Source organism: Phascolarctos cinereus, unplaced genomic scaffold, assembly GCF_003287225.1.
Source record: "Phascolarctos cinereus isolate Bilbo 61053 unplaced genomic scaffold, phaCin_HiC Scaffold_4;HRSCAF=312, whole genome shotgun sequence".
In the NCBI taxonomy this organism is placed as follows: domain Eukaryota; kingdom Metazoa; phylum Chordata; class Mammalia; order Diprotodontia; family Phascolarctidae; genus Phascolarctos; species Phascolarctos cinereus.
Window position 1 is genome coordinate 531025847 of NW_027555847.1, and position 26524 is coordinate 531052370.

Sequence of the window (26524 nt, forward strand, 5' to 3'; positions counted from 1 at the left end):
TACTATGCTTTCTGTGGTTGCCATTTGAAGACTACCATTGTTGATCCCACTACTGTCACTGGGGCACCATCATCACTTCTGCTTTCCTTCTCCCTACCCCCATCACTTCTGTTTTCTTTCTTCCTACCCCTCTCCTTTTGAACCAAAGTATCAACCACACACCATGTAAAGCCTTTCCCTTGTCCAATCAGGTCTCTGCCTTGAGCCTCAGGCTACCATGAGAAATGTACTCTTCTTAAAAGTTTTTCATCTCTTATAAGAGTGATATAACATAAGAAGAATATAAAAATTTAAAAAAAAAACTATATAATAGCAGTTCATTTGAGCTACTTCACCCAAGTAAATTTGACTATCAGCTGATGGGTTTTTTCCATTTAGATACTGCTTTTATGTTCTTTAACCTTTTAATTATCATAGCAAACTGTTTTGAAAGGGATCCAGCTTCTTTTTACTTAATGAAGGCAAGAAGTAAGAAATTATTGTTAGCCAGTATGATGTTGTTAGGAGTGCTGCTGTTTTAGACAGTTGATATTTATTAACATTGTGATTTACTGTATTGTCTGGTACTTGGGAAACAGGAAGATGTCCCATGTCCAGGTTTGGACCATCCTATGGAAAGAACAAAAGTGAAAATGTGGCAAACACATTCCTAAAATGACTTATAGAATATGAATACATAAAATGCATAAATGTATAAATAATTAATTACATTTATGTAGTGTTTTAAGGTTTATAAAGTATTTTCCCTAGAACAATTACAAATTATACTGAACAATTATCAAAAGCAAAACAAAACATTTCTCTTCTCAATCACTAGGTTTTAAAAAAATGTCCCATTAAGTTCCAGCTCTTATCAGTCTATAGAAGAAATTAATGGCATCCCAGTGCTACCTTTTGAAAGCTATTGGTTTTGAAACCAATGGGTTTTTTGAGACAGGGCTGAAAGGAAGGGAGCTCATCCTCTGAGAACTCATCCTCTCTCTCAAGTCTCATCTCCCAGAGTTGGATACTCTTCCTGACCACCTGAACTGTGTGAGGAGATCTTCCTTTTGGGACTAAGTCCCAAGCAATGTTCTCTCTAATTTTTGTCAAATTTTGGACCTATGAATGTGTTATACCCTGAGAGAAATCATACTAGCTTAAGACTGGCCCTAAAGGTAAAGCTTCATCTTTTTAAGGATGCCTGGCCACATGGATTCCTTGTAATACAGTGGGAAAAAATGAATAAAATTTCTGAATTTTCCTTTGAGCAAAGTAAGAATCATATACTCAATAGAAACTGATGCATATTTGTTGTAAAGCATGATGCAAAAGAAATAAGAGTAGAGAGATGAGGTATGGGAAGTCTTATCCAAGGATTCATTTTAATGAGAATGTGGTAGGTTTATATGAATAGGTTTGGGTACCACAGAACCACAAATTCAAGTGAATTTCATCCTGAAATATCTGGAGTTCTAAAACATGCCTATTGAAATATGGATTGGGGTTTCTGATCACAGAAAAACAGCTTAGTCTGTATTTGAATTTCTGTACACGGGAGCCTTACTTAGGTCAATTCACTCTGCTGCTAAATTCATTATACCTAAACCAATATGGTTTTGGCCAGTCTTGCACAAGGATCCATATTTCTATCAAGACCCTGGGCTAAGGCCTTCTTCACACCATGGAATAATGGCACAACTGCTCATACAGTCCAGTTGCTCCTATGGTACCTAGGTATTCTCGTAGTTTTTAATGTTGGTATAATCTTACTCAAGGAACTTGGGATTGGAGTAGGTCATCTCTGAGGTCCCTTCCAATCTGGATCCTATGACTCTGTTTAAAGTATACTTTCACCATGCCCTGTCACCATTCTATGTGAATTGAATTGATCAGCTGGCTGCTCTGGTTGGACTAAATTGGACTTTTTAGGCTTCCATAATATGTCCTAGATCTATGTAACAGCCAGAGAATTGATTTGATTTCTTATTTTATCCATTGTCAGAGTATAATAACAGTGAGGCCAAACTCTCCTTCTCTTCTCTGTTTTGGATCTTTTCCAATACTATCCAGACTACCTTACCTTAAATTTTAGGGAATTCAGAGGAATTGATCATCATTCATACTTATCTAGATAGCTGTTAGGTTCTTTTTAAAAAAAATTCTGGGTGAGTTCCTATGGAGGGATGGGTGCTAGCTTCACTTGGACATATTGTATAATCCTTCCTGATGAAACTCTTAGGATTGACCTTCTGAACAATTGTTCTGCAAATTGCTCTGCAAAAATAATTTTCTCAAGGTTGTGGAAATTTCAACTCCGCAATATCTAGTTTTCCAACATCCTAACCAATTGTGGCTTGGTTATGAGTCCAAGTTTTTAATTTTTTTAATAAAAATGTCATAGACCATAGCTATTCATAATGTCTTTTGAGAGATGGGAATAAATAGATTCACAAGATGAGCCTTTCAGTGGTTAGATTACTCATTCAGGCAAGGATGGATCCTGTCTAAATATTTCCTGAGTAACAAGGATAGTGTCAAGTGAAAAAGAAAGTTATAGAATGGGTCAAATGCATTCCAATCTAGGTGTGGCTTTATTTCCCTGTTCAGTAAAGTGTGCCAAGAATAGAAATGGATTTCTAGCTGTGGGGCAGTGAGAAAGAGTAATAAACTAAGAATCAGGGGAGCTGAGTTCAAGTCCTGCTTTAGACACTTAGCAACTGTTTGACCACAACCAAGTCACTTACTTTTGCTGAGCCGTAGTTTTGTCTTTCTCCTTCTATAAAATTAAGTAAGGATACAAACCCATTTGGGTTTGTGTACGGAATCCAGTCCAAACCAACAAGAGTATATTAAGAATATACCATGTTGGAGACAGAAAGAAAATGAAAAATAGTCTCTTTTCTCAAGGAACTCACATTCTATTGGGTATGAAAGAGGATCGAGTAACAAGATGTAAATAACAGATACATGGCCCACTTTGTAATTCTCAAAGTGCCATTGAAATGAGCTATTGTGAAATTGAACTGATAAACTGGAAATAGTGCTATATACTACCTGTGCTGTAAGGTTGTTGTGAAGAAAAAATACTTTGTAATTTTGAGAGTGCTATATAAATAGGAGTCATTACTTTCCTTACCTAATTTTTTTGGGTAATAAATACCTGGAGCTGCAAAGAAAGGAGGAGATGATGTAAGTGAGCTACTCTTTAAAAAAGTCAAGAGTAGCTTGCTTATACCACTTCTAGGTCTGTATTGCAAAGAGATCATGAAAATGGGAAAAGGACCCACATGCACAAAATATTTATAGCAGCTCTTTTTGTGGTGGCCAAGAATTGGAAACTGAGGGGATGCCCATCAATTGGGGAATGACTGAACAAGTTGCAGTATATGAATGTAATGGAATACTATTGTTCCATAAGAAATGATGAGCAGGTGGACTTCAGAAAAACGTAGAAAGACTTCCATGAACTGATGCTGAGTGGAGTGAGCAGAACCAGGAGAACCTTGTATACAGTAACAAAAACAGTATGTGATGACTGACTTTGATAGACTTTTCTCAGCCTTACAAGGATCTAAGACATTTCTGAAAGACTTATGATGGAAAATGCTATCTACTTCCAAAGAAAGAACTATGGAGCCTGAATGCAGATTGAAGCATACTGTTTCTCTCTCTCTCTCTCTCTCTCTCTCTCTCTCTTTCTCTCTGTTTCTTCTTTGTCATGTTTTTCCCTTTGGTTCTAATTCTTCTTTACAACATAACCAATGTGGAAATATGGTTAATATGATTGTACATGTATAGCCTATATCAGACTGCATGATGTTTTGGGGTGGGAGGAGCAGAGGCATGGGGAGAAAATTTAGAACTCAAAATCTTATAGAACTGAATGATGAAAACTAAAAACAAATAAATAAAAACTTTAAAAAAGAGTAGCTTGCTTATATCATTTCCCGTGTTTGGTTTAATAGAAAGAGAACTGGATTTGAAGTCAGAAGATCTAGATTTGAGTCAGTATCATAGGAGGGACTTTGGAGATTATCTAGTCCAGAGGTTCCCAAACTTATTTGGCCTACTGCCCCCTTTAAAAAAAATACTCAGCACCCCCACCCCTCTAGAAATCTACTCTCTTTAACCCTTTAATGTTTTTTTAAAGTTTTGCATCTATTCAAAAAATATATATATTTTTAAATGACACATCTTTAATAATTCATTGTAAATTTGTGGGCTTTTTCCTGCATTGAAATTTTGATGATGCAGTATTGCAAAATGTAACCCTATGGTATCGCATTGTAAACAAGTCACTGCACACACATATTCCTGCTAATGCATGCTGGACTTCCCAACAATGCATGACAGGGTTACCTGCCAACACTTGTTAGTGGATTTGACCACTGATTGGTTATAACTTGCATTTGTGTGTTTATTTGGAAAATGTAATCATTATGACTTTAACTGTGCTGTACAACAGATGAAACATATACAAAGTTTTTCAAAATTTCATCTTCTCTTCTTTCCTTATGCTTCCACTGCCTCTTTATTTTTTTTCAATGTCCCCCAATTACAAATGAGGCTACTACTGCCCCCCTGGATTGTTCTAGTGCCCCCAAGGAGACCATATCACTCACTTTAGGAACTTCTGAATAGTCTGACCTTCCCCCCCACCCCCATTTTTATAGTTAAGGGAACTAAGGCTGAGAGTTTAAGTGACTTGCCCCAAGTCAAACAGGTAGTAAATTAGCAGAATGGAGATTTCAACCCAGAATTGTCCAAGTCAAATATAACTTTCTTTTCACTATATAACACTGACTCTAGGCCTTCCCACTTATTAGCAGTATAATTTGGGGAAAATTACCTCTCAACCCCAATTTCTTCTGTAAAAATGGGAATAATAATACCTGTACTGTTTGTTTCATGTTTTTTTAAAAAATGAATATTAAATGAGATAATGAATCAAAGTGATATATCATCTAAGCTAATATATGTACACAAATCAATTATGTAAATTATACTCAAATCAAGTGGAAGAGATAAGTCCAACCATTCACACTAAAAGAACAAATTAGATGAAAATATACATTGTGTCTATGACATGTGTCACCATGACAATGACATGTTGCTGGCTGGGCACCCCCATCAGACAGATGAATGCTATAAATGGACAATGAGCTTGGCCCAGAACTGAGCAGTAAAAGGATGCCAAACTGAATTGCACTTGGGAAATTGTACAACCTTTTAGTAATCGTAAGCTGTCCCTTTCCATCAAAGCTCAGCATTTTAAAACTAATGATTTCCCAATGCTGCACAGAAGACATGGCTGAGAGAGGTATAAAGTGGAAAAATATAGATAGGTTGTGATCTGCAGCACTGAGAGAAGTAACCATTGATAAAATCACCAGCAAGGTAGGTAAATATCAAAGTATCCTCCCAGTGATACTACACTTGTGAATCATGGAACACCACAATTTCAGAAGAATTAAAATGACAAATGAGGAGATTGGAACTGGATGCATGAAAAGTTAAAAAAAGATGGAGATCTGCAATCCACATTAGTCTAGGATTAACCATTTTACTGAGTTTAGCCCTAGACCTGAAAAATAGAGATAGAGAATGATTTTAATCATTTGAGATAGCATCAATTTAAAGGTATCCAAGGATTATCAGATACCTTGAATAGAGATTGAATGAAGAATCCATAAACCTGAAAGAAATCATTATACTGTAATCAAACATATGACTCATCTTTATAAAAATAAGTTGATTTTTATTTATTATGATTAATAACAATGATAAAATAGCATCTATGTAATAATTGGAGGCTTAGAAAGTTCTTTCTTCTAAACAATCCTGTGAAATAGATGGTAAAAGTATTATTATTTTCCTTTTACAGATGAGAAATCTGAAGGTCAGAGAGGTATGACTTGTTTCGAATCAGATTTATTTAAATCAAAATTTTATTTTATTTTCACAAAGATCCACATCCTGTCCTTGCCACCTTTCCCCTTCTCTCACGTAGCTATTTAGTGTTGGATCTGGAACCTAGATTTTCTGACTCCAAGGCAAGGACTTTTTTCACTTATCATGCAATTTGATTCAATCAGGATTTTCAGTTGCATGAGAGAAATGCTTATGAGATCTAGGGGAAAAAATCATCCCAAGATCTTCCTTAAACCTTCAAGGGTGCTCTGTATTCTTGTCTTAGTTTGAAAGATAACAGGAAATTCAACCACATCAGTAGATATCGTGACAATAGGGATATTATCAAACATACTGCTATGATATTTACTTGCTTGAGTGAAGACTATAAAACTGTTGATAGTCTAAGGGAAGCCAAGTGGTACAGTACAGCACTGAACCTGGAGTCAGGAAGACTAATCTTCCTGAGTTCAAATCTAGCCTCAAATACTTACTAGCTGTGTGTCTCTGGGCAAGTCACTTAACCCTGTTTGACTCAGTTTCCTTATATGTAAAATGAGCTGGAGAAGGAAAGGGGAAGGCACTTTAGTATTTTTGCCAAGAAAACTCCAAATAGAGTCATGAAGAGTCGGATACCAAATGAACAACACAAAAAAAAGAGTACCGTGTGGATTGCTGATCCAAGTTCAATATAATTTTTCTCTATTTTCCCTGCCAAAGTCTCTCAGATTTGAAATTGAAGATCCACCTTTCTTTAGACCAATGAAACAAATAGTTCATGTCATTCAACAAAGTTGAGAGTTTCCTGAAATTCTCTCTGTAACTGAATATAGAGATGGCTCATAATACTGAGGTGACCCAGGTAGAGTTTACTAAAAGAAAATGTTAAAATTTATGACTATGTTTGCATTATTTTGGGGCCAGATCTATGATTTCTTCACTGTTGGGACCTCCACAGTGAGGAAACTCTTCTAATATAGATCAGTTCCTGTGTGAACTTCTACTGTTAGGAAGCTGCGTTAAAGCTACAGTGATTTGCTCAGGGTGTGTCCGAGGTGAAATTTAGACCCAGGTCATCCTGCTCTGACTGGTTTTCTAATTGCTACTCCACAATTCAAGCTAAATATAATGAGAAATGTATTTGCTTCCCCTGTGGGGAAGGCTCTTTCCCTGGGAGAGACCCATCACCCCATCAAGGCCAAGGGAGACACTGGTGGCTGAAGGATTAAAAAAAAATTTTTTTTAAACTGAATGGGGTAAGTAGAGGGCTGAATCCAGTAATCATGGGGAGGGAGAAAGAAGCATGGGAAGCAGGCCTGGAGAGGCCAGTAAAAGAACTAGGAGTAGGCAGCAATAAAAAGGAGACCAAGGAGCAGAGAAATTGCCAGGAGAATTTCCTGGAGAGGACGTGGTCAATATAGTCAGAAACCCAGAGTGGTAAGAGCAACAGAGGGAGCAATCTAGCATGAATCATGGAGACTGTAGAAGGCCCTGGGCCTTGGAAGTAGGCCTGGGAAGCCTGCTGAAGGGAAGAGAAGGCTCTCGGTTTTTTTTCTAGGCTTACACACCAATCTTTTTTGTGCCTTTATTGTATAAATAAGCCATTGTATGTTTGGAAACCTGAGTCTGAGTGCTTAGGGAGGTGGTTGGTGGCTACCCTTGTGGGAGTGTCAGATACTGAAGTTCTTAAGTTCTACCTGGATGGGTGATTTGATCTCCCAATAAATAAGTGCCCAGGTATTAAATACAAGTTTTGGAAAGAGCAGAGATTAATATTTTCTATATTGTAAGTTAATGTTATGCATATTAAAAATTGCCTTTGCCTGAATAGGTGTGCCAAGCAGCTAAGAACACTACTGTCTCTTGGAAACTTTTCAAGTATCTGAAGGGTTGTCATATATGCAAGAAGGATTAGACTTGTCCTGTGATGTCCCAGGGGGCAGAACCAGAAGAAATGTTTGGAAGCTACAAAAAAGAAAATTTAGGCCTGATATAATGAAATATTTCTTTACAATTAGTTTTTCCCCAAAACTCCCCCGCCTCCATGCCCCTTCAATTACTTATTCCGTATCCTGTAGGAAGGATAATTGTTTAGAGTTGGACTAGATGACCTCAGAGACTCCTCCTGAATGTAAGATTGAGTGTTTCTGGAAGTCTGAGATACCTAGAATAAATGCCATTCTAGAAACTGCTGCAGCCTACACAAATAGGAAATCAAAAGGAATGAAACACTAATCAGGAGTCATAAGGAATGAAAACATTCACTGAGCAGCTGCCACTGGGGAATACACAGAATTAACACTAATTACAAACAGGAAGCTTTTTCCTTATCAAAGGAATTTCAGATATCAGCCTGCAGGTTAGAATTGGAGAGGAGCTGCTCCTTTAAATTGCAACCTACCTGCTTGTCTTAGTGGTCTTAAATGTAAACCAAATGTATTTATTTATTTATTCATGTTTGGTGATTAGAGTCAGGATAATCATAGGTCTAAGTCTTAATAAAAGGATTTGTTCTGTGAAATTTGGATTCAGTCAAAGTGCCACACTTGAGGACCTAGAGCAAAGGTGGGGAACCTGCAGCCTCGAGGCCACATGTGGCTCTCTAGGTCCTGTAGTGCTGCCCTTTGACTGAACACAAACTTCACAGAACAAAGGATTTGTTCTGTAAAACTTGGACTCAGTCAAAAGGCCTTACCCAAGGACCTAGAAAGCCTAGAGGCTGCAGGTTCCCCACCCCTGGTCTAAGAGCTGGAAACCACCTTAGATTGTCTCCAGCCTCATTCAAGAGTTAACTATCTTGGTCAGTGGCAGAGAGGGAAGTGGAAGCTGGTTGAGGCATGTCTTGGGAGAGCCCCTTAACTCTATGGCTGTTACCTTCTTCCTCCTCCACCACTTAGCTTCCTCTTTTTTTAAAAAAAAAAAACAACTCCCCTGTTAGGAGAGAGACATCTTTACCTTCCTGCCCTACTAGAGGCCCTTTGAGGCCTCTAGTTTAGGATTTTTTCTCAATCAGTGCAGTCTGATTGTGAGGGATATTTTCCAAAGAAAAGATGCACCATAGGATCCCATATATAGAGCTGGAAGGAACCTTGGAGGTCCGTGGGTCTAACCCTGTATTTTTAGAAACAGATAGATATATATAGCAGATAGGAAATATGATCTGAGGGCAGCTAGGTGACACAGTGGGTAGAGTCCCAGGCCTGACTCTAGGAAGATTCATTTTCATGATTTCAAATCTGGCCTCAGATACTTACTATCTTGTGTGGCCCTCAGAAAGTCACCTAACCCTGTTTGCCTCAGTTTGCTCATCTATAAAATGATCTAGAGAAGAAAATGGCAAACCACTCAAGTATCTTTGCCATGAAAACCCCAAATGGGGTGACAAAGAGTCAGACACAACTGAAATGACTAAAAAACAACAAATAAGATCTGAATTCAAATCCTGTCTCAGATACTTATTGTCTGTGTGACCCTGAGCAAGTCACTTAACCAATCTTTGTTTCAGTTTCTTTTCTTAATAATATTTTATTTTTCCTCAATTACATGTAAAAGGAAATTTTAACATTCATTTTTAAAAAAATTTGAGTTCCAAATTCTATCTGTCTCACACTCCTCTCCTGAAAAGGTAAGCAATCCATGTAAAATATTTCCATAGTAGTCATTTTGTGCAAGAAAACTTGAGAGAGAGAAAAAGAAAAGAAAGGAAGAAAGGAAAGGAAGAAAGAAAGAAAGAAAGAAAGAAAGAAAGAAAGAAAGAAAGAAAGAAAGAAAGAAAGAAAGAAAGAAAAAGAAAAAATAGTATGTTTCTGTCTCTATTCAGACAACATCAATTCTTTCTCTGGAGTCAGCACTTTTCATTATGAGTCCTTTGGGATTGTCTTAGATCATTGTATTGATGAAAATAGCTAGATTGTTCACAGTTGTTCATCATATAATATTGCTGTTACTGTATACAATATTCTGTTGGTCCTGCTCACTTCACTCTGTATCAGTTCGTGTAAGTTTTTCCAGGTTTTTCTGAAATCATGCTGATTGTTATTTCTTATAGCACAATAATGTTCTATTACAATCATATACCACAACTTGTTCAGCCATTCCCCAATTGATGGGCATTCCCTCAATTTCCAATTCTTAGCTACCAGAAAAAGAGCTGCTATAAATATTTTTGTACGAATAGGTTCTTTTTCCTTTTTTTTTTTTTTTGAATCTCTTTGAGATACAGATCTAGCAGTGGTATTGATAGATCAAAGGGTATGCACAGTTTGATTGCCTTTTGGGTATAGTTCCAAATTGCTCTCCAGAATGGTTAGATCAGTTCACAACTCCACTAAATGTATTAGTGTCACACTTTTCCCACACCCTCTCCAACATTTATCATTTACCTTTTCTTATGCTTCAGTTTCTTGATTTGTAAAATGGGTACAATAAGAAGAGCTAGGGTTGTTGTGAGGATCAAGTGAAATCACATGTAAAGTTCTTTGTAAGACATATTAAATGTAAAACATTTGATGTAAAACGTTTTTGGTTAAGTACCACATAAATGTTAGCTAGTATTATTTCAGAAGAGGAAAGAGAGGCCTGGGAGGTTACTTGAATTATATACTTCAACAGGTTGAATGATATTTGTGTCATAAAAGAAATTTGGTAGGACTCCTTCTTTGCCTATTTTTCCAAATAGTTTATATTGTATTGGGATTAATTGTTCTTTAAATGTTTGGTAGAATTTGCTTGTGATCCATCTGGCCTTGGGGATTTTTTCTTAGGAAGTTCATTGATGGTTTGTTCAATTTCTTTTTCTAAGATTGGGTTATTTAAGTATTTTATTTCCTCTTCTGTTAATCTGGGAATTTATAGTTTTGAAGATATTAATCCATTTCATTTAGATTATCAGATTTATTGGCATTGTTTTAATTTCCTCTTCATTGGTGATATATTCACCCCTTTCAAGCATACTATTTTTCTTTCTTTCCTTCATTCTTTCATTATTTTTGTCTGAGTCTTGTACAAAATAACTAATATGGAAATGTGTTAAATGATCGCACATGTATAACCTGTACCATATTACTTACTATCCCAGGGAGAGGGGAAGGGAGGGAGAAGGGTGAGGTAGAATTTGGAATTAAAAACTTAAAAAAACACAAACAAATGTTAAAAATTGTTTTAAATTGTTTTAATACTTAATCGGGGAAAAAAATTGCATGGGTAATAAGTATGTGGGGAAGGTTTTAATCAAATGTAAAGGAAAATCCTGGTTTGGGCCTCACCCTGGTCAGTTAAAGGCAAACTCAGGAAACAAGACAAAAAGGAAGCTTATTAGCACACTAATGTATCAAGTAGTTGGAGCGCAGCCTACCACCAAATTCAAACTGTGAGCTGCTGCTTTTCAAAGACAAGAGTAAAACAATTTACATTTAAGAGGAAAACAATCTTGATTGGTAGACCTCTCAAAGAGGAAGTGGGATTAGAGTCACCTCAAATTTCTCCCCAATAGAGCATCTTTGAGAGATAGGATTAGCCTTCAGAAGATGGAAGTAGCCTTTAGGGGATGGGAGTAGCCTGAAGGAGATGGGATTAGTCTGAAAATGATCTCTTCCTCTCCTGCTGGTTGACTGGCTGAGCACCGTACTCAAAGGTTGAACAAGATTAAAACTGGGGTCACTCAGACTGACTCTGTCCTACTGGCAGACTTTGCACTAAATTATCTGCCTCCAAAGCCAGAGTTCTTTCTACTGCCTAGGCCTTCTATGCCTAGCCAGACACATGATTAATATAACTTTAACCTAAACCCAGCTTCCTATCCTCCTTGTTCCCTGTATGCCTCTTTTCTGTTTTGGAGAACATTTGCTTTTAATTTGCCTTAGCGAATGATTTTTGTACCATATCCCTTTTATCTTATTCTGTAAAGCATCCCTATTTTATTTTTTCCTCTGGTTATGAAGTTCCTGACAAATAATGCCATTAGAACACAGCCTCTTCTTTAAATAGAAGTAATATTACCCTTGAACCTAGCCTGGCCTCAACCACTTTGGCTTCCCAGTATGTACAAAGCTGACTTATAGGACCATAAATGTAGTCACAACTGACTTTGACTCTGATGGCTGAAAACACTTCCAGGGTCATAATCTCTACTGCTCTCCTTTCCAACCATCTCTATTATTTGGAGGATGTGAAATATATAGTCACACTTCCTAATGGTAAGATTTGTCTTTTCTAATAGTTCCTTCACATTGCCTAATAATGGAGCATGGTAATTTTCATCTTAAAATTGCTGCCACCGTTGTTTCATAAAACAAATAAACCTTAGGCTGAAGCTAGTGGAATTCATTTTTTCCTTTTCTTTCAATCTTTTCTTCTCTTTGTAGTCCAAGCTACCAAGCTTAGTAGTTGTTATTTGTTTAGCCAAGATGAATATTGCATGTTGCAGGTTTTATTTATTTTCGTGGCAGTGGGAGGGTGGGGTGGGGGTTGCACAAGTATTTCTTGGAGGAAGGAACTTTTCTCTCTTACTTTTACTTTGGTAAGACGTGATGGATGTTTTCCTTATTGGAGAAAATGCACAATTCAAAAGATTAAGTATTGAGCTCAGTGTTTCAAAATAAAATAAAAATATTAATTTTCATTTTTATAGCCTTTTTCTCCTAGCAACTCCAAGCAGCAGATAGTACAAGTATTATCTTTATTTGCCAGATAAGAAAATTGAGGCTCAGAGAAGCTACATAGTAAGTAGAAGAGCCAGGATTCCAACCCACGTCTAAGGCTTGTGTATGTTTCCTGTCTACTTTACACTTGGCTCAGCATAGAATATTAGAGCTGGAAGGGACCTTTGAAATCTTTTAGTTCATCTATCCAACCCTCTCGTTTTAAAGATCAGAAAACGAGGCCTAGAGAGACAGAATAGCTTGTCCAAGATCACATAGTTAGTTTGGATGAGAGTAAAACAAAGCACTTGCTGTCAAAATTTCCCCTATTAGCAATGCTAATAGGTTCAAAATTGAGCTTTCCTTTCTGGGGTCCATTATACTTTCAGGGGCAAACCTTTAAAATGGAAATTAGCTGATTGTGGTTGCACTTCCAGCGTTTCTCCCTTGAAAAGGGATCAAAATGATTGTTAAAAGTATTTCTGTCACATACCCGCCCTCTTTGGTTATCAGACAGCCATCGAGTTTATCATTGTTTCTTCATTTGGAAACTGAGCTGTTAAGCTTTGGTTAAGCCCTATGATTCATTTCCTTACTTTCTAACCAAAGGTCACTGCAGTTCCCACATGCATAGTTCCCTCTGGAGGGAGTGGAGGCGCATGTAGCTGGTGTCCCCTTGACCTAAAAAAACTCAAGGGTAGCAATGAGTCACTGATTCCCTGCTGTCTCTTCCTGGCCTCAGATAAAGCTCCCTTAGTTTCATGGCTAATTAAATGCAGGGAGCAAGGTGTGGAATGAAGGCTGGCAGCAGTCTGGGGGAAAATACATTTCCTCTTTCAAAGCAAAATATTTATTTTTATTGGCTCACAATAAATAGGAGGCGTGAATGTAACTGACTGCAGCAAGGTGTAAGTTTGTATACTTAGCATGAAAGAACCATTCAGGCACACACCAAGGTGGAAGACTTTCATACTCAAATCACACTGTAACTTTTAGCACATGCTCTAGGCCTTGGTTCTGGAGGTCCCAAACTTTTTTTTTCTATCATATTCCCTTTTTCTATCATACCCCTATGCTAGTTTTGGAAGTTTTAGTTGCAACAGTCTCTTTATTAAACTCCATCCCCTTGCCTTCTCTCTAGAATTTTTTGAATACATTCAACAACCCCTATGCTGGCAGTATTAGTAGATACTCTACCTTCATAAGTTCAGTGGCTTATGGGATTTGACTGGCTTGCAGAAAAGGTTGGGTATGGTATTTAAAGACCTTTCCCATAGAGGGATGTGCTATGGTTCTGGGTAGAACTCAACCCACAGGTCCTCCAGGGGAGGGGGAATCTTCAGTTTCCCCTTTCACCTAAATTAACAATGGTCCTCTCTGGCACTCAGACATAGGTTCAAAGCAAAGGCATTTAATGAAATATCATACATAATAAGAAAAGCAGCATTAAAGCATTTTCTTTATAAATCTGAGGCACATTCTACCACACATGCCCACTCTATCAGTAGGAAGTGAGCACACCTAGGGAATATAGGTCACTGGTATATTGCTAAGACACACAGAGATGTATACATGTAAGGAACCCAAGTGGTCAGGGCACATACAATGAAGGGTAACATGTCTCTGTCACTAAAAGGGTATTGGTAACTTCTGGTGATATGAACATGCTGGTCCTGTTTTTTGCTGTTGTTTAGTTTTGGTTAGATCTGGCATAATGTATAGTACTTTTGCGTCACTTCCTGCTTGTCCCTTCTGGCTATTGCTGGACAGTGGTCCATTGCTTTGGTGGTCATTGGCCCCTGCCAGGGTTGTCCTACTGAACCTGAGAATGTTGAGCTTCTCTCTGCTTTCAGCTTCTGGCTTTAGCTGAAGTCCTCAGCTGAGGTGCTGCCTCTTCACCATAAGAAGAAAAGTGGGTTTTGCCATCACTCTTCTGATTTAGAGATTAGAGGCTTAAGTTTTAGCTCTATTAGAAAAGGCAGGGCCTTCATGTACCTAGTTATCTGACTAGATGAAAAGCCTTAGCTTCATTTATTCACATAAGGAGAGTTTGTTTGGGTCTTGGCTGTAATAGGCTTTTCCTCTCCTAAAGAAGATTCCTTGCCCAAAGGGACCAAGCTCTTTTGGAATGTGGAAATATAGAACAGCTAGTTGGAGGCATTATGTCTTTTTTTTTTTCAACCTTAACTTCCTGTTCACCAAGGGCAGTGACTGTCCTAAGCCTCCACCTGATTTAGGTTTATAAAATCTTATAACTTTTTCTTAATGTCTAATTGTCAAACAATACTCCTTAGAAAGATTTTAGGGGCTTTGCCTTCAACAAATGAAAATCCAAGGTCTAAGTACCCATCTGTTTTCTCCTCCCTCCCCCATTCGTTTTGGTCTCCTGCAAATGAATAGGAGATAAAAAAGCAAAGGAAAAAAAAATTGGAGCATCTTCTAGATTTGACCCCATACTTCAGTTCTTTGTTTTATATTACTATCTTTTTTAGATATATATGACCTCACCAACTCACCATAATCTTTCTTCTCTTAACTCCAGTTGTATTATTAAAAGGATATTAATAAGAATTTTGCACTAATATAGTCCTATAAAGAGTTATGGAGTACAAAGAAATATATGCACCATTTTTTGTGGTTCATACACAATTCCTTCACTTATTTAACAGAGCTGATATGAATTCCATACTCTTTTAAAACTGTTTTGATCATAGTATCCAGAGTCACCTGTAGTGAATTCCTGTTTTGGGAGGTGAACCAGCCACTATGGTAGTGGAACACAAATTGTGGCAAAATTTTACCATTCATTCAGCAACATTTTTTAAGTGTTTACTACGTCCTAGATGATAGCAATATAAAGATGAAATGAAAATGGTCTATGTCCTCAAGCAACTTACCTTCTATTTGGGTAAATAAAATACTGAGATAAATATAAGATCAGATGAAATTTGAAAAAGAAGAATACTAATAACTCTATGGATCAGGAAAGGATTCCTGAAGCAAAGGAGTGGAACCTGAGCTGAGTCTTAAGGATTCTATGAGGCCGGGTTGAGGAGGAAGGTATTCTAAGCATATGGGGCATCCTGTAGAAATATTCATAGTGGCACATGAAATGTTAAGTCTGGGGATAGCTGGTAGGCCAATTTGATAATAATGTAGAGTTTATGAAGGGGAATAATATGAAATAAATCTGAATTGGTAGGGTGATTCCAATAATATTGGGAAGGTCATTGAATATCAAGTCAAGGAATTTGTATTTCGTTGTAAAATCATTAAGAAGCCCTTAAAGACTGCTGAATAGGGCAGTGAAATGGTCAGACCTGAGTGAATTATGAATTGAAAAGAGGAGGGACCAAACAGGAAAGGCTTCAACTGCGGAGACAATGACAGACTATCATCAGAAGTCCGGACTAGCTTATTCAGAGAGGAGCCTCTTGGGGTTGGACACAGATGATGACTTTTGGCTCAGCAATTCGTAAAACTGACTTACTAAGTTGTAGGCGGCTAGTATTTGCACTGGTGGAGAGAGTACCCATACAGATTAAATAAATCATAGATCTGCCAAAGCACTTCTTTTCTAATGTAGACATTGTTACACATCTAAAGTTGTTCTTTAGGAGGAGGAGAGGTTTGCCTATGTTCACATGATGGTTTTTTCATTCTAGAGCTAATACCTTTCACCATGGAGTAGCTTGTCCTCTTTCTCTTTTTTGGATTGCCTTCACAAGGCTCTAAAATTCTGCTTTGATTTTTGACAGTAGGTCCCTTGGACTTTTTCTTTCTAGAGAACAGTGTTAAAGCCAGTCTTGCAGCAATGCCCCATTAACAACTGTGGCATCTTTGATAAGGGGCTGTGCCAATTCAATTTAACTAGCATGTATTAAGTACCTACTATGTGCCAGGCATTAGGCTAGATAGAAAGACAAAAATGAGACAGCCCATGCCCTCATGTAATTTATGTTTGACTTGGGGATACATGTACATGTATAAGTAAATGCAAAACATTTAAAATAAAGACAAAGTAATTTTGAAAGTGCAGCTAGGTGGCACAGTGGATAGAGTTCTAGGCCTGGAGTCAGGAAGACTCATCTCCCTGAGTTCAAATCTGGTCTCAGACACTAACTAGTTGTATGACCCTGGGCAAGTCATTTAACCCTGTTTGCCTCAGTTTCCTCATCTGTAAAATGAGCTGGAAAAGCAAATGGCAAACCACTCCACTATCTTTGCCAAGAAAACCACAAATGGGGTCATGAAGACTTAGACAAGACTGAACAACAACAGCATAAGATAAGAAGGTGGAAGCAAGGAAGGTAGTCAGCTTTTCCTAGGAGTTTGGTTAAGAAAGAAAGGAGAGGGACAGCTAGGTGCCACAGTGGATAGAGTTAGGGCCTTGGAGTCAGGAGGACCTGAGTTCAAAGATGGCCTCAGATACTTGGCACTTACTAGTTGTGTGACCCTGAGCAAATCACTTAACCACGATTGCCTCAGCAAAAAGAGAGGGGGGGGGAAGATATAGGATGATAGCTTAATGAATGAATAACCAAGTGAAGGTTTTAAATTTTTTTTTCTCAGGACAGGAAAAATCTTAATACATTTATAGGCAACAGAGAAGAATGAGTGGATATAGAGAGACTGAAAATTAAGGAAAGAGAAGGGATAACCAAACGGCTAAGGTCCTGGAGGAAAAGGGATTAAGGGCAAAAGTAAAGAAAGGGGTTGTCCTTGGCAAGAAGGGCCACTTCTTCCTCTCACACTTGAGCGAGGGAGGAGTGAATGGGGAGATACAGTTACTTGGATATGAGTTGTGCAGAAGAGGGAACTTGAATGGATGGCCTCAGGGTGTTTAATAAAATTTGAATGGAGGTCCTCCGTTCTGAGGTAGTTGGAAGAGAGTGATCTGAGTTTCCTAGAGGAGAATTAAGGACTAGAAGCAACATCTCTTCACCTGTGTCCCATGTCCTTTTTCTTATTCTCATCATGGGCAACTTTGGCACCTCATAGGTGAAGGCCATTTGTCTAATTAGCAAAATCCATTGCTAAGGCAGTCATAAGAAAGAGAAACTTTGGGATAGTAAAATGAAACAAGCAGACCATTTATTTTAAACAGCAAAGAGCTAATATAATGAAATATATCTTAGTCCTTGGTCAAATTTCCACTTTTCAAATGAAATGTCATTCTGATTTAAGGCACTGGAAGATGTATATCCCTATCTAATAATCATGATTTTTACAAAAGTTTCATGTGAGAAAGCAGGAATTCCGTAATAGTTTGAAAATGAAAACATTGTCTCCTGTAGACTTGCTTATAGAGTGTATTGGCTTGAATTTGGGACATATTTCATACTTAAAACTCCCATCTATATCTCACTTTACTTCTTGACAAAGAATCACAGTGCTTTCTATAGATTACACTGAAGGCGCTTTCTTGTCTCTGCCAAAAGAGTATATGAACTGCAGACAAAATTATGTAAGAGGCCGATATGATCCTGCTTGACAGCTCATTCATCCACCTAGTGATGGGGCATATTTCACAGCCCTTCATCCTTCCCTCTGCTGATTAATTCAACATAAGAAGAAGGGCCAGGGTAGCAGTTTTAAGATACAAATTACTTGCTGCTGATGGCCTGGGAATTTTAGAACAACAATGGACATTACTAAATCCTCAGATTCCTTGTCAATTTATAAGTAACTTAGAAAGGAGGGGGATATTGCTTTATGAAGCCTAGAAGTTTGGGAAAGGCGAGTAACTCATTGTGGCGCTGAATCTGTCACATTGTGACTCTTATACAATCATATTCTACCTTATAGCATTATTTGAGTTTTCACATAGTCTGCAGAGGATTTATGGGAAGCAGAACAAGAAGGTAAGGAAAGATTACAATCTTTATTAGTGGAGGGATGCATGCAGATAAAATCATGGACCCATAAACTATAAAATTGTCTTATCTCTTTAAAAATTCTTGAGGGCAGGGATTCTATCCTCTCCCTTATAGCACCTAAGTTTGTGGTTTGCACAAACTTTCAACAGATACTAGTTGAATAAACAAACGAATATTAAACTGAGACCCAAAGAAAATTCACCTGGGGTGGTAGGTGCCCCCTAGTGGGTAAGACAAAACTTTTAAAATGCATTTCTTTTTAACTTAGGAGGTAGGAACACCCCTTCTCATTCCTTTGCATAGAGTAAACCTTGGTTAGAATTTGTCCATTGGTTTGGAATGTGTGATAATTCAGAGACTGGTCCTGCAGTTTAAACTTTAGCTTAACAACCCTTTTTCTCATTGACAGTATATCTTAGGATTTGAAGTCAGGTCTACCTGACTCTGAGGCCAGCTCTTTTTCTATGATATCGTGCTGCCTCTATAAATGAATATAGGTATGATAATAATCATCTTGAGAGTGCTTTGGAATTTACAGGGTGCTTTATAAAATGAGATACTTTCTTCACAATAGCCCTAAGGATGTGAACAAGATTGTAGGGGGAAGAATTTAAAATACTTATGACTATTTGCAAGCACTTTACAAATACATACACATACAGACAAATAATTTCTCTGTTAGTGAGAAATTACTTTTATCTGTTAATGATTGAGAATTCCTAAGAACTTTTTATTAGTCAATATTTTATTAATTTTGCTTGATAGGTACCATAGGTACCTGGAAAAACTAAAACTGAATTCCTCAGACTGCTCCAACCCCAACCCTTCTCCCCACTCCCCCACATAGACTTTTAAATAATTTAGTCTGGACTTCTTTATAGTTAGTGTGAATTAAATAAAGTATACTTTTTATTTTTCTTTTTTTAAGGTTCATATCAACAGACGCTCCATCTTTCTGCTTCTCCACCTTCATCCTGCTTTATTTTTATAATTTTTTTCATTCCCCTACAACTAGCTTCATGGCTAGCTTTCCTGATTTTCTGCCCCTATTAATTTTTATATAATTTTAAATATACTCATTATATGTAAATGGATGTGTAATATATTTAAATCATAGGCTTCATTCATGACTCTGGACTTTCTCTACCATGCTACAGAAGCCTCCTCACCTTGGAAGTTTACTTCACTCTTGGACTTCTCAAAGTGGAAGTAGACGCTAGCCTATGGTTCCCTCTTCTGATTGGCTAGTTCCCGTCAGGTACCTTCTCTAGCTGCCCCCCGCCCCCCCCTTTAATATGTTGTCTTGCCTCATTACAATGGAAGCTCCTTGAGGATTGGGATTATCTTTCCTTTTGCTTGTATTTGTATCCCCAGAGTTTAGCACAGTGACTTGACATGTTTTTCCTTAATAGAATTTAAATTCCTAGAGGGCAGGACCTGTTTCTTTTTTTGTCTCTCTATCCCCAATGTACCTGATAATTATTGTTCCCTCTGATTTCATATGTATAATGAACTCTAAGAGTGAGAAAATTCTTTTTACTAGTGCATATTAACAACTGTTCTGATCTTTGTCTTAGAGAGCTCCTGGGGCAGTAAGAAGTGCCTTCTTTTTTTGGTGAGGCAACTGGGTTAAGTGACTTGCCCAGAGTCACACAGCTAGTAAATTTTATAAGTCTGAGGTCACATTTGAACTCAGGTCTTCCTGACTCCAGGCTGGTGCTCTATCCACCGAATCACGTAGCTGCCCCTGAGAAATGACTTCTTTAGGGCCACACAGACAATATGGGTCAGAAGTAAGACTTGAACTCACGTCTTCCTGACTATAAAGACAGCACTCTATTCACAAGTCTTTTTACTGTACGTGGTAACCTTTTTGCCCCATTGTTTACCCTCCTCTGGCTACCTCTAGTCACATTTTTTTTTCTGGATTCTCTTCCCTCACCACTTCATTTTTTTTAAAATTATTAGCCTTCACTGTAACTGTAGAAGACCTTCAGAGTCCCACATCACATGTTGGGAAATAATGATCTGGTACATTTCAGTTTTCCCTAAAAGGTGCACATTAGCATTCCCCACCTTCAAAGAAGTTTTGCATTATCTTTCTAGTGAAAACTATTTGCAGTTACTTACTAGAGATTAAATGCTCTTTAAACCAGCCTGTTGGATTAGCTTTTGAAATTGACTCCAGCTGTGCTGACAGTGCATTCAGGTGACCTCTCCCAGGGAGTGGCTTTCTATAAAGTTTGATAATCATCACGTTGCTCATAAACACCGAAGGTGTTTAAAGAGCTTTCTAGAAATGAACCAATTATTCTAGGCAGCTCCCTTTTAAGGCAGAGCAGTATGTTTTATTGTTATCCTACTATGATGAAGAGACTTCTTTTAGTTCTGGCATTTTCCCTAATTAGAATGGAGAAGTTCCTGATTCACAGGTTATCATCTCCTACCTTTTTGGCTAAAATGGGCAATTATTGTCTATTGAAACCAGTTCTTTCTTCTGGGAGACTATTAATAATTTTCCCTCCCTAATAAGTGAAAAAAAAAAAGCCCTCCAACCAACTCCCCTTCCATATTAGCTCTTTCTGGCACTTCTGGCAAAAGGGAAAACTCGTTCCTTTTTCCTGTGCTCCTATATGAATGTCTCAAGTGATTCAAAAATGTCTACCAACAACCTTCCCAAATCTCCTGAATACTCATTCTCCTCAAAGAAATGAATCAACAAGCATTTATTAGATACTTACTATGTGCCAGGCCCTGTGCCAAGTGCTGGGGTTACAAAGAAATGCTTTCAAATTGCTCACATTCAAATGGTGTGCTTTCTTACTAAACATATCATCATTTTCAGGCCTTTGGTCCTCATCTGAGCCCTTCTCCCAGATGAACCTGAAAGTTTGGCAGTGGGAAGACCTGGGTTCAAATCCCACCTCAGAACTTTCTAGGCTTACAATGTTAATCAAATCATATTACTCTTCTGAATTTTAGTTTCCTCATCTGTAAGAGGTTGGAGACTTCCAGTTCTAAATCTATGATCCTATGATTCTTAAGTGTTTTTTTTTAACCTTGATTAAAAACAGCTATTTTCTTTTGAAAAACATTTATGGATTCTTTTTTTTGGGGGGGGAGGGAAAGGGGTAGAGGTTGCTGGAAAAGTAGCCCTTTGCAAGGGCTTTGTAGGAGCACAATAAACTTTGAGCAAAATTCCTTTAGGTGGGGGAGGGTGTTTTTTGTTTGTTTGTTTGTTTTTTTGTTCTGCTCCTTCAACCTTACATATTTCCTGGATATTCAACATAGATTTAGTTGGCAGACGGCCACATTCACAAGAAAAATTGATTCAGGTAGATGACAGCCATGATGAATAACTCATATTTCAGGAATATTGATTGACTTCATGGAATTGTGAGAGCAACTCAATTCTCTTCCTCTACTCTTCCTTGACTGAAAAACTGGTTCTTGTCACTTTTAATGCCATTATATCTAGGCATGTCTGTAGGGGCTAGTCCAGGCAAGGGTGTATTGCAAAGATTTGCTCTGAATCCTATGTCTGAGGAGCAGAAAGTTGGAATGTCAGATGAAATAAATGTGCCTGATTAGGTAATAATACTTTGAGTTCAGCTGAACAAAGGGAACTTAGATGAAGACCAAGTGCTTGAAAATCATGGGTATTACAGTAACATCCACGTTGTGTGATGATTAACGTTGATAGACTTAGCCCTTCTCAGCAATGTAAGGATCTAAGACATCTCCAAAGGTCTCATGATGGAAAATGCTACCCACATCCAAAGAAAGAAATATGGAATTTTAATGCAGATTAAAGGTACTATTTGCTATTTTTTTTCTTCTGTTTTTTCTTTTCTCGTTCTTGTGGTTCCTCCTATTGGTTCTAATTCTTCCTTAGGACATCACTAATGTGAAAATATGTTTAATAGGAATGTATATGTATAGCCTGTATAAGATTACACACTGTCTTGGGGAGGGAGGGAGGAAGGAAGGGGGAGAAAAATTTAAAACTCAAAAGCTTATGGAAATGATTGCTGATAAATCAAAATAACATAATAAAAAATATCGTAGGTATTTGAGAAAGTATAACTTTCTTTGGGGGGAGTCAGTTTTTATTGGATTTGAGGAAGGTGGCTTACATTGTGGATTCTTCTGATAATTGTCCTAAGTCAGCTATATCTGAAAATATCCCTGGAAATAGGCATTATTGGCTTAGTGAGAAAACACATCAGGTTTTGCTTGACTTTCTGCGTATCTACCCCAAGATTTAGGTATGTGAATTTGGGGAGTGTGGAGATAGGAAAGAAGGGGGAAGAAAGGAATGTGCAATCAAGAAATGAGTTCTAAGCATATTCATTTGTCTTTTTTTAACAGTTTTTTTCAATTATATGTAAAGACAATTTTTACCATTCATTTTTACAAAATTTTAAGTATCAACTTTTCTCCAATTCTCCCTACCCTCCTCACTTTGTACAATGGTAAGCAGTTTGATATAGATTATATGTGTGCAATCATGTAAAACATATTTCCACGTGAGTCATAGTTGTGAAAGAAGAATCAGACCAAAAGAAAAAAAAATGAAAAAAATAAAGTGAAAATAGGATGCTTAGATCTGTATTCAGAGTCTACTAGTTTTTTTTCCTCTGGATGTGGATAGTATTTGTCATTACGAGTCCTTCATAATTGTGTGTAATCACGTATTGTTGAGAAGAGCTAAGTCAGCATATGTTGCTGATACTGTGTATAATGTTTTCCTGGTTTTGCTCATTTTACTTTTTATTAGTTCATGTAAGTCTTTCCAGGTTTTTCTGAAATCTTCCTGTTAATCATTTCTCTCTCTCTCTCTCTCTTTTTTTTTTTTTGCTTTTTGGTAAGGCAGTCCGGGTTAAGTGACTTGTCCAGGGTCACACAGCTAATAAGTGTCAAATGTCTGAGGCTGGATTTGAACTCGGGTCTTCCTGACTCCAAGGCCAGAGCTCCATCCACTAGGTCACCTAGCTGCCCCTAATCATTTCTTATTGCACAATAGTTTTCCATTACATTCCTATACCACAGCTTGTTCATCCATTCCCCAGTTGATGGACATTCCCTCAATTTCCAATTTTTTTTGTTACCACAAAAAGAAGTCCTATAAATATTTATGTACACGTAGCTCCTTTCCTCTTTTTTTTCCCCCCTAAACATTTATTTTTGTTTTGGTTCTTCACTGTAGTTTTGGTAGATTTCTTGTTTGTTTGTTTTTGTTTTTTGGGTGAGGCAACTGGGGTTAAGTGACTTGCCCAGGGTCACACAGCTTATAAGTGTTATGTGTCTGAGGCTGGATTTGAACTCAGGTCCTTCTGACTCCAAGGCTGGTGCTCTATCCACTGTGCCGCCTAGCTGCCCCTCCTTTCTTCTTTTTTTATGATCTCTTTGGGATATAAACCTAGGAGCTGCATTACTGGATCAAAGGGTATGTACAGTTTGGTTGCCCTTTGGGCATAGTTCCAAATTGTTCTCCAGAATGGTTGCATCAGTTCACAACTCCACCAACAGAGCATTAGTGTCCCAATTTTCCCACATCCTCTCCAACATTAATCATATTCCTTTTTTGTCATATTAGCCAATCTGATAAGTATGAAATACTACCTCAAAGTTGTTCTAATTTGCATTTCTCTAATCAAAAGTGATTTAGAGCATTTCTTCACATGATTATAGATAGCTTTGATTTCTAATCTGAAAACTGCTCGTTTATATCCTTTCACTTGTTATCAACTGGGGAATGGCTTGTATTCTTATAAATTTGACTCAGTTCTCACTATATTTGAGAAATGAGGCCTTTATCAGAGATACTTGCTATGAAGATTGTTTCCCAGCTTTCTGCTTTCCTTCTAAAATTGGTTGCATTGGTTTTGTTTGCACAAAAACTTTTAAAATTTAATATAATCAAATCTATCTGTATTTTACATCATTACGCTCTCTCTCTCTCTCTCTCTCTCTCTCTCGTTTGGTCCTAAATTTTTCCCTTCTTCATATATCTGACAGGTAGACTATTCCTTGCTCTTCTGATTTGCTCGTGGTATCAACCTTTATGTCTAAATCATTTTGACCTTATCCTGGTATATGGTGTAAGATGCTAGTCTGTACCTAGTTTCTCTTATTATTTTCTAGTTTTCCTGCAGTCTTTTGGGCTTAGAAAAACTAGGTTACCATGGTTGTTATTACTGTGTCATGTGTACCTAATCTATTCTACTGACCCACTACTCTATTTCTTAGCCAGTACCAGATAGTTTTGCTAACACTTTATAATATAGGTTGAGATCTGGTACTGCTAGGCGTCTTCCTTTGCATTTTTTTTTTTATTAATTCATGTTGTATTCTTGACCTTTTGTTCTTCCAGATGAATTTTGTTGCAATTTTTTCTAGTTCTATAAAATAACTTTTTGGTAGTTTGATTGGCATGGCACTGGATAAGTAAATTAGTTTAGGTAGAATTGTCATTTTTATTATATTGGCTTGGCCTGCCCATGAGCAATTGACATTTTTTCAGTTGTTTACATCTGACTTCATTTGTTTGAAAAGTGTTTTGTCATTGTGTTCATATAGTTCCTGGGTTTGTCTTGCAAGTAGACTCCCAAGTATTTTCTATTTTCTAGAGTTATTTTAAATAGAATTTCTCTTTCTGTTTCTTCTTGCTGGTCTTAGTAATATATAAAAATGCTGATGATTTATGTGGGTTTATTTTATATCATGCAACTTTGTTAAAGTTGTTAATTATTTTAAGTAGTTTTTTAGTTGATTCTCTAGGATTCTCTAAGTATACCGTCATATAATCTGCAAAGACTATTAGTTTTGTTTCCTCATTGCCTTACTCTAATTCCTTCAATTTCTTTTTCTTCTCTTATTTCTATAGCTAACATTTCTTTTTTAAAAATTTTTTGTATTTAGGCAATTTGGGGCTAAGCGACTTGCCCAGGGTCACACAGCTAGTAAGTGTCAAGTGTTTGGTCTGAGTTCACATTTGAACTCAGGTCCTCCTGACTTCAGGGCCACTGCTCTATCCACTGCGCCACCTAGCTGCCCCTGTAGCTAACATTTCTAGTACAATATTGAATAATAGTAGTGATGATGAGCATTCTTTATTCTGGGAAGGCTTCTAGCTTATCCTTATTACATGTAATACTTGCTGATGGTTTTCAAAAATTCATTTTTCTTAAGTTTAAAATTACAGTAAATTGAAGATTAGCATTAGGATGTGTTGGATTGGGGTGCTAGCAGTAGAAAAATGGAATGGGTGAAGTGCAAAAGAGTTGAAGATGTGGACTGGGTAAATGACTGGTATTAGATTGATTAGATAAGCCAATCATTCTTGACTAATATCCACTGAGTCAAAGAAGTGAATTTTTTTTTTTAAGAGACAGAGTTAGCCATGGTCATAGAATCCCAGAACTTCAGAATTGATGGGGACCTCAGAGGCCATATGGTCTAACTGATTGCAGAAAAAGAATCCCCACTACAACACACTCCACAAGTAGCCATCCAGTTTACTTTAAGCCAGGCTTCCAGTGTGGCAGATCCATAACAAAGTGAGGAAGTCAGTTCCATTTATGAAAAGTTCTAATTGTTAGAACAAATTTGCTGACATCAAGTCTACATTTGCTTCTTACCAATTCCACCCATTGCTCCTAATCCTGCCCTCTAGGGCTAAATAGGACAAATCTAATTTCTCTTCCCATTCTACTTTTTGATAGCTCTAATTATTAGAAAGTTTCTTCTCATATCAAACACAAATCTGTCTGCCTCTTCCACTCTCAGCAACTGGTAGTGTAGTGGAGAGAGGGGGCTTAGAATTGGGAAGATCTGAGTTGAAATTTGACCTCTGACACTTACTAGTTGTGTGACCTTGTGCAAATTACAAGGTGCTGCCCTCAGTCTTCTCATATTACCCACCTCCCAGGATTGTTGTGAGGATAAAAGGATATTATACTTTTAAAGTGCTTTGCAAACCTTAAAGTACCGTATAAATGCTATCATCATTATCATCATCATCAATAATCACTGCAAAGTTAACAATCTCAGTGGAATATAAGCAATAGGATCAAAAATTTATAATTAGAACAGATTTTATGGACCATCTAG

At 37.4% G+C, this 26524-nt stretch overlaps 1 protein-coding gene across 2 annotated transcripts in view; it reads right to left on the reverse strand.

Annotated features, from left to right (window-relative positions):
* Nucleotides 1-490: 490 nt before the first annotated feature.
* Nucleotides 491-26524, reverse strand: part of LOC110207889 (aquaporin-7-like) — a 47984-nt gene continuing 21950 nt past the window's right edge. For both annotated transcript variants that reach the window (XM_020985644.2, XM_020985641.2), the window contains exon 3: nt 491-609. The gene's annotated coding sequence lies outside the window, so the exon portion shown is untranslated. The remainder of the gene's footprint in view (nt 610-26524) is intronic.